We start from the raw sequence: 12,379 nt of genomic DNA on the forward strand, positions 1-12,379 counted from the left end.
CAACTTTTAGGGAAGATATAGGATTTTCCCGGGATAACACGACATTTTCATAAACGGATGATTTAACATTTATCTAAAGGGACATTCATATTCATTCCATGATTCCTTGGATAGTACATATCTTGTATGGATCTAGAAGTCATGGAAGGAATGGGTTTTCAAACATGCTTTTCATAAGAAATATGAGATTTTCTTGAGGAACACTTTTCAAAAGGATCAAAGAACATTTTCCATCAAAACTAAATGCTTATGAACTCACCAGCTTTATGTTGATATACTTTCAAACTGCTTGTATTCTCAGGAAATCAGTAGACAGGTACTTCTTGGATTTTGAGAAGCCGGAGCAATAAGAGTCATGTTTTTTTATTTTATTTTACATACTTTTGATGTATTTAAAACAAGTTCAAAACTGATGTAAACATTTTTTTTCATATATGTATCCATTGTATTGGTTGTGTTGCTATGATTGCTATTATACACTGGTTGTAATGCTAAACATGACGTCCTCCACCCCGGAACGATTCCGCCATTCCGGTTTCGGGGTGTGACAGATTGGTATCAGAGCCCTTGTTTATAGCGAACTAAGTATATCGAACCTTACATGGTATACAACTATAAAATTAAGGGGCCTAAGTGCTCTAAACTAAAAGTATACTTTCAAAAATATAAGTATTTTTATAAAAAGTATACAAGTGTACCTGAGTACCAGAACCAAAGTCATAGATAGAACGAAACAAAAGTATTTGGATGTTGGGACACTGCGGTTAAACCTGGACAGTTATGTAATAATGTCTAGGGTTAATATAGCCTGATCAACTATATTCATTCAAGACATGACCAACATGTGCTTGGGAGTGACTGTGGTGTTACAGCAAGCCTAAAACTTACCAAGAACAAAAATATTCAACATAAAATACTATAGGAGTATTTTAGCTAGAGCCAAATTTAATATATAGATTCCAAGTGTTGCTACCTCTTCTTTCTTAAGCGATAACTTACTTGCGTTAGTAACCTTTCTTTGCTTATCGCTTGGTAGAACACTTTTATTATCAGGATGAGATATATCTTGTTTCATATATCTTGATTTAAATTTAGGGGACTTATCATCCTCTTCTTCCTTATTATTCTAGAACAAGATGCCTCCCCGAAGAAGACCCATCAGAAGGAACAACGACACCCCGCCACCGCCACCTCCACAATTCGATCCTACCATGTTCCAGGCAGCAGTTACCGCTGTTGTAATTGCAGCAATGGCACAAGTGAACTCTAGTGGGGCTGGAGGTGGAACCGACCCCCAACGACAAGACGGAAGTCAGGGACATCAAAAGGAGTGTTCCTACAAGGACTTCATGACCGCAAAACCCATCTTCGAAATTTGCGCCTGTTCCGATGGTGTTATCGCCCTGACTCGATGGTTCGAGAAGATCGAAGGAAATGGAGGTGTTATCGCCCTGACTCGATGGTTCGAGAAGATCGAATCCATCTTCGAAATTTGCGCCTGTTCCGAAGCCAACAAGGTGAAGTTCGCCGCCTGCACCTTTACCGACAGAGCTTTGACCTGGTGGAATGGTTAAATCAAAACCTAACCCTGCCAGTGGCTAATGCCATGGGTTGGGAAAGACTGAAGGAACTCATGCTTGCGGAATACTGCCCGAGGGGCGAAGTGAAAAAGTTGGAGCACGAACTGTGGAACCTGAAGATGAAGGGTTCTGACATCGCTGCCTACACCACTAGATTCTGTGATCTGGCTCTCCTCTGTCCGGGAATGGTCACCCCAGAAAGCAAGAAAACTGAGAGGTACATCTGGGGACTGACGACCCCAACCAAAGGGAATGTCTTGGCTGCTAGACCGACTACATTTGAAAGCGGCAAGGATCTGGCGCAGACTCTGATCGATCATGGAGTCGACCTTGATGAGGTGGCAGCCGTCCCCAAGCCACAAAAGGAGAGTGGTGGGAAGAAGAAGAAGTTCCGCAACAAACGGAAGGGCCAGTCTTCTCAGGAGCCCTCCAATAAACAACAAATAGTGGCAGTCCACGCTGCTACTACTCCTGCAGCAGTTCCCATTACTCCAACAAACCCCAGTCACTATGCTGGAAAACTACCTCTGTGCAACAAGTGCAACTACCATCATCAGGGACAGTGCCGGGAGATGTCGTGCACCAGCTGTGGCAAGAAGGGACACACAACTCGATTCTGCAAAGGACCAGTCCAACCAACCAATCAGGCTCCTGGAGCTGGTGCCGGTCAAGCCTGTTATGGCTGTGGAGAGGTTGGGCACTTCAGGAGAGATTGTCCTAAGGCAACAACAGGTGGCAATGCAGGAAGGGTGCTAGCGATGGGCCAGGAGGAAGCGATCGCTGATCCTATTGTGGTTAGGGGTACGTTCCTCCTTGACAACTCTTATGCATGCATTCTTTTTGATTCTGGTGCGGAGAGGAGTTTTGTTAGTCATGCATTCAAACATCTAATCAAATGTAAATCCCAACCTTTAACCGAAACATTCACCGTCGAGATGGCTAATGGAAAGAAAGAGATCACTAACGACATATTCATAGGTTGTACTCTTACCCTAGACAATCATTCCTTTCCCATCGATCTTATGCCGGTATCCATCACGGGTTTCGATGTCATTATCGGCATGGATTGGCTGAGCTCCAATCGTGCTGATATTCTTTGCTTCGAGAAAGCGATCCGTCTCAATCTTCCCTCTGGAGAAGCTCTCATGGTTTACGGTGATAAGCTCAGTTCAAACTTTCGTATCATTTCATGCATCAAAGCCCAGAGATACATGCGGAAGGAATGCCATGCACTCCTAACTCATGTGGTCGATGAGACGCAAAAAGTTAAAGACCTCGAGAGCATCCCCGAAGTCTGAAACTTTCCTGATGTCTTCCCAGAAGACCTTCCAGGAATTCCTCCCGAGCGTCAAGTCGAGTTTCGTATCGACCTAATCCCCAGAGCTACTCCTGTAGCTAAATCTCACTATCGTTTAGCGCCAGCAGAAATGCAAGAATTATCCAGCCAGCTCAATGAGCTAATCAGCAAAGGATTCATAAGGCCGAGTTCCTCACCCTGGGGAGCTCCGATCTTATTCGTGAAAAAGAAAGACGGATCCTTCCGGATGTGCATTGACTACCGAGAACTGAACAAGCTGACCATCAAGAACTGTTATCCCTTACCCAGAATCGACGATCTCTTCGACCAACTTCAGGGATCCAGTTATTTCTCAAAGATAGATCTAAGATCAGGGTACCATCAGTTGAGAGTTCACGAGAATGATGTGCCCAAGACAGCATTCCGAACTCGCTACAGACACTACGAGTTTGTAGTAATGCCCTTTGGTCTAACCAACGCACCGGTGGTATTCATGGATCTGATGAATCGGGTGTGTCGCCCTTTCCTAGACAAGTTCGTGATCGTCTTCATTGACGACATGCTTGTCTATTCGCGGAGCGAGGATGATCATAAACAGCACTTAAGACTAGTGCTAGAAACACTAAGGGCGGAGAAACTATATGCAAAATTCTCAAATTGTGAGTTTTGGATCAGGAAGGTAACTTTCCTTGGTCACGTGGTTAGCGAGGAAGGCATACACGTGGACCCTTCCAAAATCAAAGCGATTGAGAATTGGTCAGCACCAAAGACACCCACAGAAATCCGCCAATTCTTGGGTCTTGCTGGCTATTATCGCAGGTTTATCCAAAACTTTTCCAAAATCGCTAAGCCTTTAACCACCCTGACACAGAAAGGTGTAACCTTTAGTTGGGGAGAAAATCAAGACATTGCGTTTGAAACATTGAAGCAGGCCCTATGCAGCGCACCTATCTTGTCCCTGCCCGAAGGGACGGAAGATTTCGTTGTCTACTGTGATGCATCCAATCAGGGCCTAGGCTGTGTGCTCATGTAGCGGGGAAAGGTTATCGCCTATGCCTCGAGGCAGTTGAAAACACACGAAGTCAATTACACAACTCACGATTTAGAGTTGGGAGCAGTGGTCTTCGCATTAAATATATGGAGACATTATCTCTATGGAACCAAGTGCACTGTATTCACCGACCATAAAAGCCTACAGCATATCTTTGATCAGAAAGAGTTAAACATGAGGCAGCGGCGATGGGTAGAGCTAGTCAGTGATTACGAGTGCGAAATACGCTACCATCCCGGCAAGGCCAATGTGGTAGCAGATGCCCTCAGCCGCAAGGAGTATTCAGGTCGTAGAGTGAAGGCATTGACTATGACCATCCATTCCCGATTATCCACACAAATCCGAGAGGCTCAGCTGGAAGCCTTAAAACCAGAGAACATGTCAGATGAAGCCTTGCGAGGAATGGAAAAGAACTTAGAGGTCAAGGGAGACGGAGTTTACTATTTCATGGACCGTATCTGGACCCCGAAGTATGGTGGTTACAGAGAAGTTGTCATGAACGAAGCTCACAAGACAAGATACTCCGTTCACCCAGGTTAAGATAAAATGTATCTGGATCTCAAACAACTCTATTGGTGGCCGAACATGAAAGCAAAAATTGCTACCTTCGTGGGCAAGTGCTTGACTTGTGCCAAGGTAAAAGTAGAATATCAAAAGCCCTCAGGTTTGCTTCAGCAGCCGGAAATACCTGAGTGGAAGTGGGAAATGATCACCATGGACTTTATCACCAAGTTACCCAGTTCTCAGAGTGGGCACGGCGCCATCTGGGTAATTGTCGATCGGTTGACTAAATCCGCCCACTTCCGGCCAATCAAAGAAAACTTCAAGATGGAGAGACTCACCCGAATATACCTTCGAGAAATAGTTCGCCATCATGGGGTACCTGTATCCATTATCTCCGACCGAGATAGCAGGTTCACCTCGAGATTTTGGCAATCGCTGCAGAAGGCTCTTGGAACTAATTTGGATATGAGCACGACTTATCATCCGCAGACAGATAGACAGAGTAAGAGAATGATCCAGACATTGGAGGATATGTTGAGGGCCTGTGTCATCGGCTTCGGCACGTCGTAGGACACTCATCTTCCCTTGGTCGAATTTTCCTACAACAACAGCTACAATACCAGCATCAAGGCTGCGCCATTTGAAGCCCTCTATGGCCGTAAGTGCAGATCCCCTCTGTGTTGGGCTGAAGTGGGTGACACACAGCTAGCCAAGGGTCAAGTCCCTGACAACACTCTCACTGGTCCTGAGATCATCCGAGAGACAACTGAAAAGATCGTACAAATCCGAGAACGACTGAAAGCCTCACGAGATAGACAAAAGAGTTACGCCGATAAGAGACGAAAACCCTTGGAATTCCAGGTTGGTGACCGTGTCCTTCTAAAGGTCTCACCCTGGAAAGGCATGATACGTTTCAGAAAGCATGGAAAGCTAAACCCAAGGTACATTGGACCATTCGAGATCCTTGCTAGGATCGGTCCCGTAGCATACAAACTCCAGTTACCACGAGAACTCAGCAACGTCAATCCTGTCTTCCACGTGTCGAACCTAAAGAAGTGTCTGTCCGATGAGACATTTGTGATTCCTCTCGACGAGATCACTCTAGATGAAAGTCTACGTTTCGTGGAAGAACCTGTCGAAATCATGGACCGGGAAGTCAAACGTACGAAGCAGAGTTGCATCCCGATAGTGAAGGTCCGCTGGAATGCCAAGCGGGGACCCGAATTCACTTAGGAGCGCGAGGATTCAATGAAGCAGAAGTACCCTCATCTCTTTCCTAGTCCATGATTTGTAATCCATTCTTAAATTTTGGGACGAAATTCCCTCTAACGGGGGGGTGATGTGACAACCCAGAACTTCTATCTTGTACACTTAGTCAATCCAATCAATGTTAAACTTGTTTTGTTGACTTCTTGTGTTGTTTAAGGGCTCGTTTAAGCGTTCTAAGCTTGAGTATAGCCAAGGTTGAGGTTAGGAATGAGTCGACAAGCTGTATAGTGTCAAAACTGGGCCATACACACCTTTAGGAGGAGTATACGGCCGTACACCTGTGTGTGTGGCCGCACACTCACCTCTTGGCCGCACACTCACTTCTAGGCAGCACACCCACCCTTATATAAAGGGTAGACCCCTTTCCTTTCATTCCTTTAACACCTTGGCAGCACACAACACCATTTCTCTCAAGCTTCTTCAACCACAAACCCTCCAAAGCTTCAAAAACGTGAGTAATCCATCCCTTAGCTTGTTGTGCTTGAAGAACCACTTGATCTAAGCCTTGAATAATCGATTCCCGTCATGTTCTTCATCTCTTTGAAGGAGTGCGGCCGCACACCCACATATGGTGGCCGCACACTCCTAAAAGACCCTCCAAAGTGAGAGTTTGGCTTCCACCTTCGAGTTAGACATGACCATAGCCTTGCTACACCTTAGAATTGGCATTTTGGACACAAACTTGAAGGGTGTACAACCGCACACCCCTGTGTACGGCCGCACACACCTTTGTGCGACCACACACTCCCTTGTGCGGTAGCACACACCTTTGTGCGACCACACACACACCCTAGGACCACAAACCCATTTCTAAGACCCTTAACTTGTACTACCACTAAGTATGGACCTAGAACACTTCATGGATGCAAGTATGGACCTTGAAAACACCTCAAAGGCACCCTCCATCATGAGTGTACGGCCGCACACCCCTTGGGCCGCACACACCTTTAAGGTGGCCATACACCCCCCTCATTCAGTCCTTTAAGGTCCTAACACTTAGTGCAAGTAGTCCCAAGTTCTTAGAGTGGTTCTTCATCATATCTAGTAGTGAAATACCTTCATTTGACTCCTTTGTGTGTCATTACATGTTACTTAGGATCAAATCATGTTCAAGGCTTCACTTAAACATCCCGCATTCCGTATCGATCCTTCATTCAAATCGCCCGAGGTGAGTTCATACCCCTATGCTTTTCTGAGTTTTCATGTTTTCAGGGGGAGAATACAAGCAAAAGCATAAGGAATATTGTGCTCAAAATATATTATTTTGTTTAAGATAATTATATTTTCAGTATACTTTTAACATGGAAAACAATTTTACCAAACGGTTAAGAAATCAACTCGCCGAAACAGTTTTCAAAACTAGGGCAATGAACCTATGAATCATGAAGTAAAATGTATCATTTTATAAAGGATTCATGTTAATCACGAAAAGGATTTTCAATATTATTACTTGTAAATTTGTTAGTCTAAGTTGGAGACACGTCCTTGGTAACACTCACCACCGAAACAGAGTGTAGGACTAGCACTTATGACCAAAATCTCTTGTAGGGAGAGCGTGACTGTTGTGTATAGATCTATACGAGACTGACTATCCCGCACCTCGTTGCTAGCTACAGTGGGACCGACAGGTCTACGGGTGACAAAGTCATAAAGGATACTGGCCCTGATACGTGCCATATCAAGTTAATGTACGGTCGTAAAACTCGCAATATAGATAACAAAGATTTACTTATGTAATAATGGATCAAGTGAACTAACCTCAAAGTAATAACCGGTTGATTACTGGAGGGTATTAACAATACCTTCAGGATTTAGTTCAACAAGTTTTCTTTTTATTAGTTCTATTTATGTAATAAGGCTAATATACCTCACTAGGAGTAACCATGGTTTTTCAAAGGAGACTACGTTTATCGATATAAGTATGGTAGATACTTGTACACTTCAGTTTAGAACGGATAACCAACAATCAACTTTTAAGGAAGATATAGGATTTTCCCGGGATAACACGACATTTTCATAAACGGATGATTTAACATTTATCTAAAGGGACATTCATATTCATTCCATGATTCCTTGGATAGTACATATCTTGTATGGATCTGGAAGTCATGGAAGGAATGGGTTTTCAAACATGTTTTTCATAAGAAAATATGGGATTTTCTTGAGGAACACTTTTCAAAAGGATCAAAGAACATTTTCAATCAAAACTAAATGTTTATGAACTCACCAGCTTTATGCTGATATACTTTCAAACTGCTTGTATTCTCAGGAAATCAGTAGACAGGTACTTCTTGGATTTTGAGAAGCCGGAGCAATAAGAGTCATGTTTTTTTACATACTTTTGATGTATTTAAAACAAGTTTAAAACTGATGTAAACATTTTTTTTCATATATGTATCCATTGTATTGGTTGTGTTGCTATGATTGCTATTATACACTGGTTGTGATGCTAAACATGACGTCCTCCACCCCGGAACGATTCCGCCATTCCGATTTCAGGGTGTGACATTTAGCTCTTGAAAACAAGTGCCTCAAATGTGACACCTCTAATGGCTTACAAACACTCTTTGCAAGAGGATGAGAGGAGAGAGGAGGGAATACTCTAATAAATTCGGCTTTTCTAGGGTAAGAAGCATTGGGGGCCGAAATCCTTAGGGGTTAGGCTCCTTAAATACTTAAGATTGCTTAGTCCCAAAGCTAGGGTTTTTAGAAGGAAACCCTAATTTCCTGCTTAAGGCCTAAGCAGCCCATGGACTTCCCATCAAGGTGCCTTGGACGAAAACTTATAGGGCTCATTAGAATTTTCTTCCACCCTTATCAAAGGAGTCTAAGAGCCCAGTTTCACAACTATCAATGATTTACAAAACAGCCCCTGTACTTTTAATCGATTCATTTAATCCCAAAATTAATTTTTGATTAAATATTAATTAAATAACATGATTTCTAATTAATATATTATTCTCATAACATATTAATAAATCATTCATATCAATTTATTATTCCAACTAATAAATTCAACTTCTCTCCAAAAGTCATCCTGTCAAGTTGCAAGAGTGAAGGCAACCCAAAAGGACTTGTGCTACTATCAATTCAAGTATATACCAATTATAGTTATGGGCTTAGACACCTAATCCAACAGTAGCAGCATCCTCCGACGACCTGGGCTCATGTTCCATCCTCAATCTAAAACCTAGTTGTACCTAAACAGCTCCCCTCGGCCTCATCTTACACCATGTAAGTTCCCAACGATCCCCATCCCTCACTGTTTTGCGTCTCCGGTGATCCACCGTCCCTTCGGTCTCCCGTTAACACCTTCATCTCACCGTTGCGTCTCTAGCATACCATATCCCTTTGTTCTCCAGTCTCCAATCCTTACATTCATTTTTACTCTCCATCATCCACCATCTTAACAGATCTACAACAAAGACGTTTTCAAACCTTGATGGTGAACAGTGAAAATAAGATCGTTTCTTCTGGAGAGGGGAAGGGAACAAAAACATGTTGCAAATCCAGATTAGAAGTGGAGACCAGATCAGGAAACCAAAACTAACACACAAATCCCATCCTTGATTCTTTGATTCTTAATTGGGAAAATTTGATTGTTTATTTGAATTTCATTTGTTTCCTATTTTCATCGGCCTTTATTGGATGCAGGTGGTGATTTTAGTTGTTGTTGTGGGTTTGTTCTTTGGTCTCTGCCCAGTTCTTTGATCTCCTCCCTATGGATGCAAGTGGTGGTTGTCAGGCTCCTCCGACCAGCTTCACAAGCAACAACTTGTTCAACCTCCCAAAACCTAAAAACTTGTTAAAAAGCGGCTCAATCGAACCCAATCTCAACTCGAAATATATGCAAATTAGATCTCGATTTTTTTTATTTTGTTTGGGTTTATAAAACCCAGAAGTTGGATTTGTAGTTTTTGATCTCTTCCATCTTTAATAATAGCCTGTACATTTCTTTTCGTTTTCCTTTTCTTATATGATCCTCTGAAACTGAATGGTGAAAGAAGGATTTTTGGATGTAGTTTTACTTAAAGAATCAGGAATCAGAGTCATATTATAGATTTAAATTTTTGAGACAGGGCAATGTTATGTTCATATTTAGATTAGGATTCTAGCTGATTGTCAAAATGCTTGGTTCTAGGAAACACAATTAAGTATCTTTGATTTGGGTTGGGTAGGTCCCTTAGTATATAAAATAGTTATATGAAATTAAAATAAAAACAAAAATAAAAATTAAGGTATTAGTGACATATTAGTCATTTTATAAGGTTTTAACAAAATCTTTTTAACAAAGTTAGATGAAAGGATCGTTTTTGTAATTTCTCCAAACCATAAGGATGGTTTATATCAATTTTTCAAAGGTTGAACCAAACCTACAAATTTGATCAAACCATAGGGACCATTTCTATAATTTACTTTTATAAAATATGATTTTTTAATTTTTTATTATTAATGTTATTACGAGTTTAGATAATATTAATTACTTTTGAAAATATAAAACATGTTTAACCCTAGCCTAATTAGTTAGGGTTTTGGTTGATGAGTGAGAGGGGAGGAGGTCCCAGATTTGAATCTTCATCCTTTTATTTTCTAGCATTTATATTATTTTAAAACAAATTCAATCACTCTTATACCAAATATCACGAATTCAGTCATCTTATACCTAAAAAGACGAAATACCCTCACGAATTCAATCCCTAACAATGACCATCCATGCAAGTTTTGCAAACCACAATGACCATCTACATAAAAAAAAGAAAAAAACAAAAAACAAAAAACAAAAAAATAAAAAGGAACTAAGTTTGTGACCTTTAATAAACAACATGATCATTTTTATAGTTTTGTCAAATATTAATTTAGATTTTTTTTTTCTTTCGAAGTAATACACTACATTATTTATTTCCAGTCCTTTTCATTTTTGTTTGTTTCTTTCATTTTTCTTTCCTTTTTTTTTCTTTCACTAAACTCAGGAACAACAGAAACAGATGTTAAAGCGTGTTTGGGTAAGTTTTTAAACCAACTTATTAACTTTTCCAAAAAGTTATGACTTTTTGGAAAAGTCATTTTTTTGCCTAATTTAATGGGAAAAACTCAGAGAAACCTTATATATTATACCTCAATACTTAAAAAACCCAAAAAGTCAGTTTTTAAATCAACTTATTACTTGGATTGTTTTCATGATTTGTGACCGGTTAGCCTTAAGCAACCGGTAAAATGGCTGATGTGGCTTATATTAGATGACATGGCCTTAAATAGATGATGTGGTTTTACAGGTTAAATTGGGCGCATCTCATTCTATTTTTCCAGAAGCTGCAATCTCGTTCTTCTACTTCTTCTTTTGAGTTTAGCCTCGTTGACATACCGTTTACCATCCGATTTTGCGTCGTTCGCTTTGGAGTTTTCACCCGTTTTCCTTCTCGATCTTGTTGCCATTGGATCTTCTACACTTCTCGCTACTTCAGGCCTCGTTGTAGTTGTGTAGGCAAGTAACTGCTAAGGCACATTCTTACACGTTAGTTTCACATGTTGTTAGACAAATTGTATCTTATTGATTATAAATCATATCATAATCGTTTGTTTGTTCATCAACAGGGGATTGGAATTCTGATTGTTTCAGTTTTCTATTTTCGTTAGGATAGTACAAAATCCATCATGTACTTCCTTAAATCCCCTATATCTTTCAATTCACAAACTTGATTCTCTACATATGATTTTTTTAACCAAAATGGTAAGCTAAACACTAATAATGGAGAAGATTTAATTTTCGGTTGTAATAATGGCAAATTGCCTGGTGATGTTTCCCTTTTGCAAAACTTGCTTATCTTTTGAAGCCGAATTGTAAGAAATTAGGATTTTGCTAATGCAGAGTCTAGATTCGAAATCAATAAAGTAATGCCCCGTTTATTTGCAAATAAGCTGAAGGGTGGTATTTAAAATATTCAGAACATAATACTTAAGTTCTTATTTTCTTGGAGACACAAGAAGTAAGTGATTAAACCAACAGTCAAAACTTATAAAATGTAAAACTTTTAAATTTTGTGTACCTAATTTGGAAGATCAATTTCATATGGTTGATGGCGGGATAGCAACTGATGTGCCTATTATTCGTACAAAGCTCAAGCCAAGAAAGCCATCTGAAAGAATTATTAAGATCAAGCTCTGAAACCCAGTTTTTGATAAGGCTAGAGGTGGATCTACACAGGACAAACCTGTTAATTTAGAACAATATATTTATGAACAGGAATATGACAAAACTTTAGCCGTTTGTGATGTTTTTTTGATACTTGGAACTTAGTATTCCTAGCCTTTTGTAATGTATGTCCCCTTTTAACATGTTTATATTCTTGCTATGTTGTTAATGGAGTGGTATAACTGTTTTATATATTGCATTGTGTATTCTTGTCCCATTTTTTGTTTATCACACCAAGGGGAAAATAGTCAAATGCACGTAATCTAGTAATCCCATTTTTTGTTTTGCATTGTGTATTCTGTCCCATTTTCTGGTATGCTAAAGACCCAAACCAAAGGCAAAATGGTGATCTCCTTTCTGTTTTTATTTTCCACATCAGGGGCAATATGAGAATTTTTCATGTTTTTATTTTTCTTTTCTTTGAATCGATTATGTTTGCAGTTGGACAAAATCCTCAAATTCTACTCAACTTTTTGTTTCTGGGTAGC

The sequence above is a fragment of the Lactuca virosa genome, chromosome 5, assembly GCF_052849685.1.
Source record: "Lactuca virosa cultivar CGN04683 chromosome 5, Lactuca_virosa_CGN04683_v6, whole genome shotgun sequence".
In the NCBI taxonomy this organism is placed as follows: domain Eukaryota; kingdom Viridiplantae; phylum Streptophyta; class Magnoliopsida; order Asterales; family Asteraceae; genus Lactuca; species Lactuca virosa.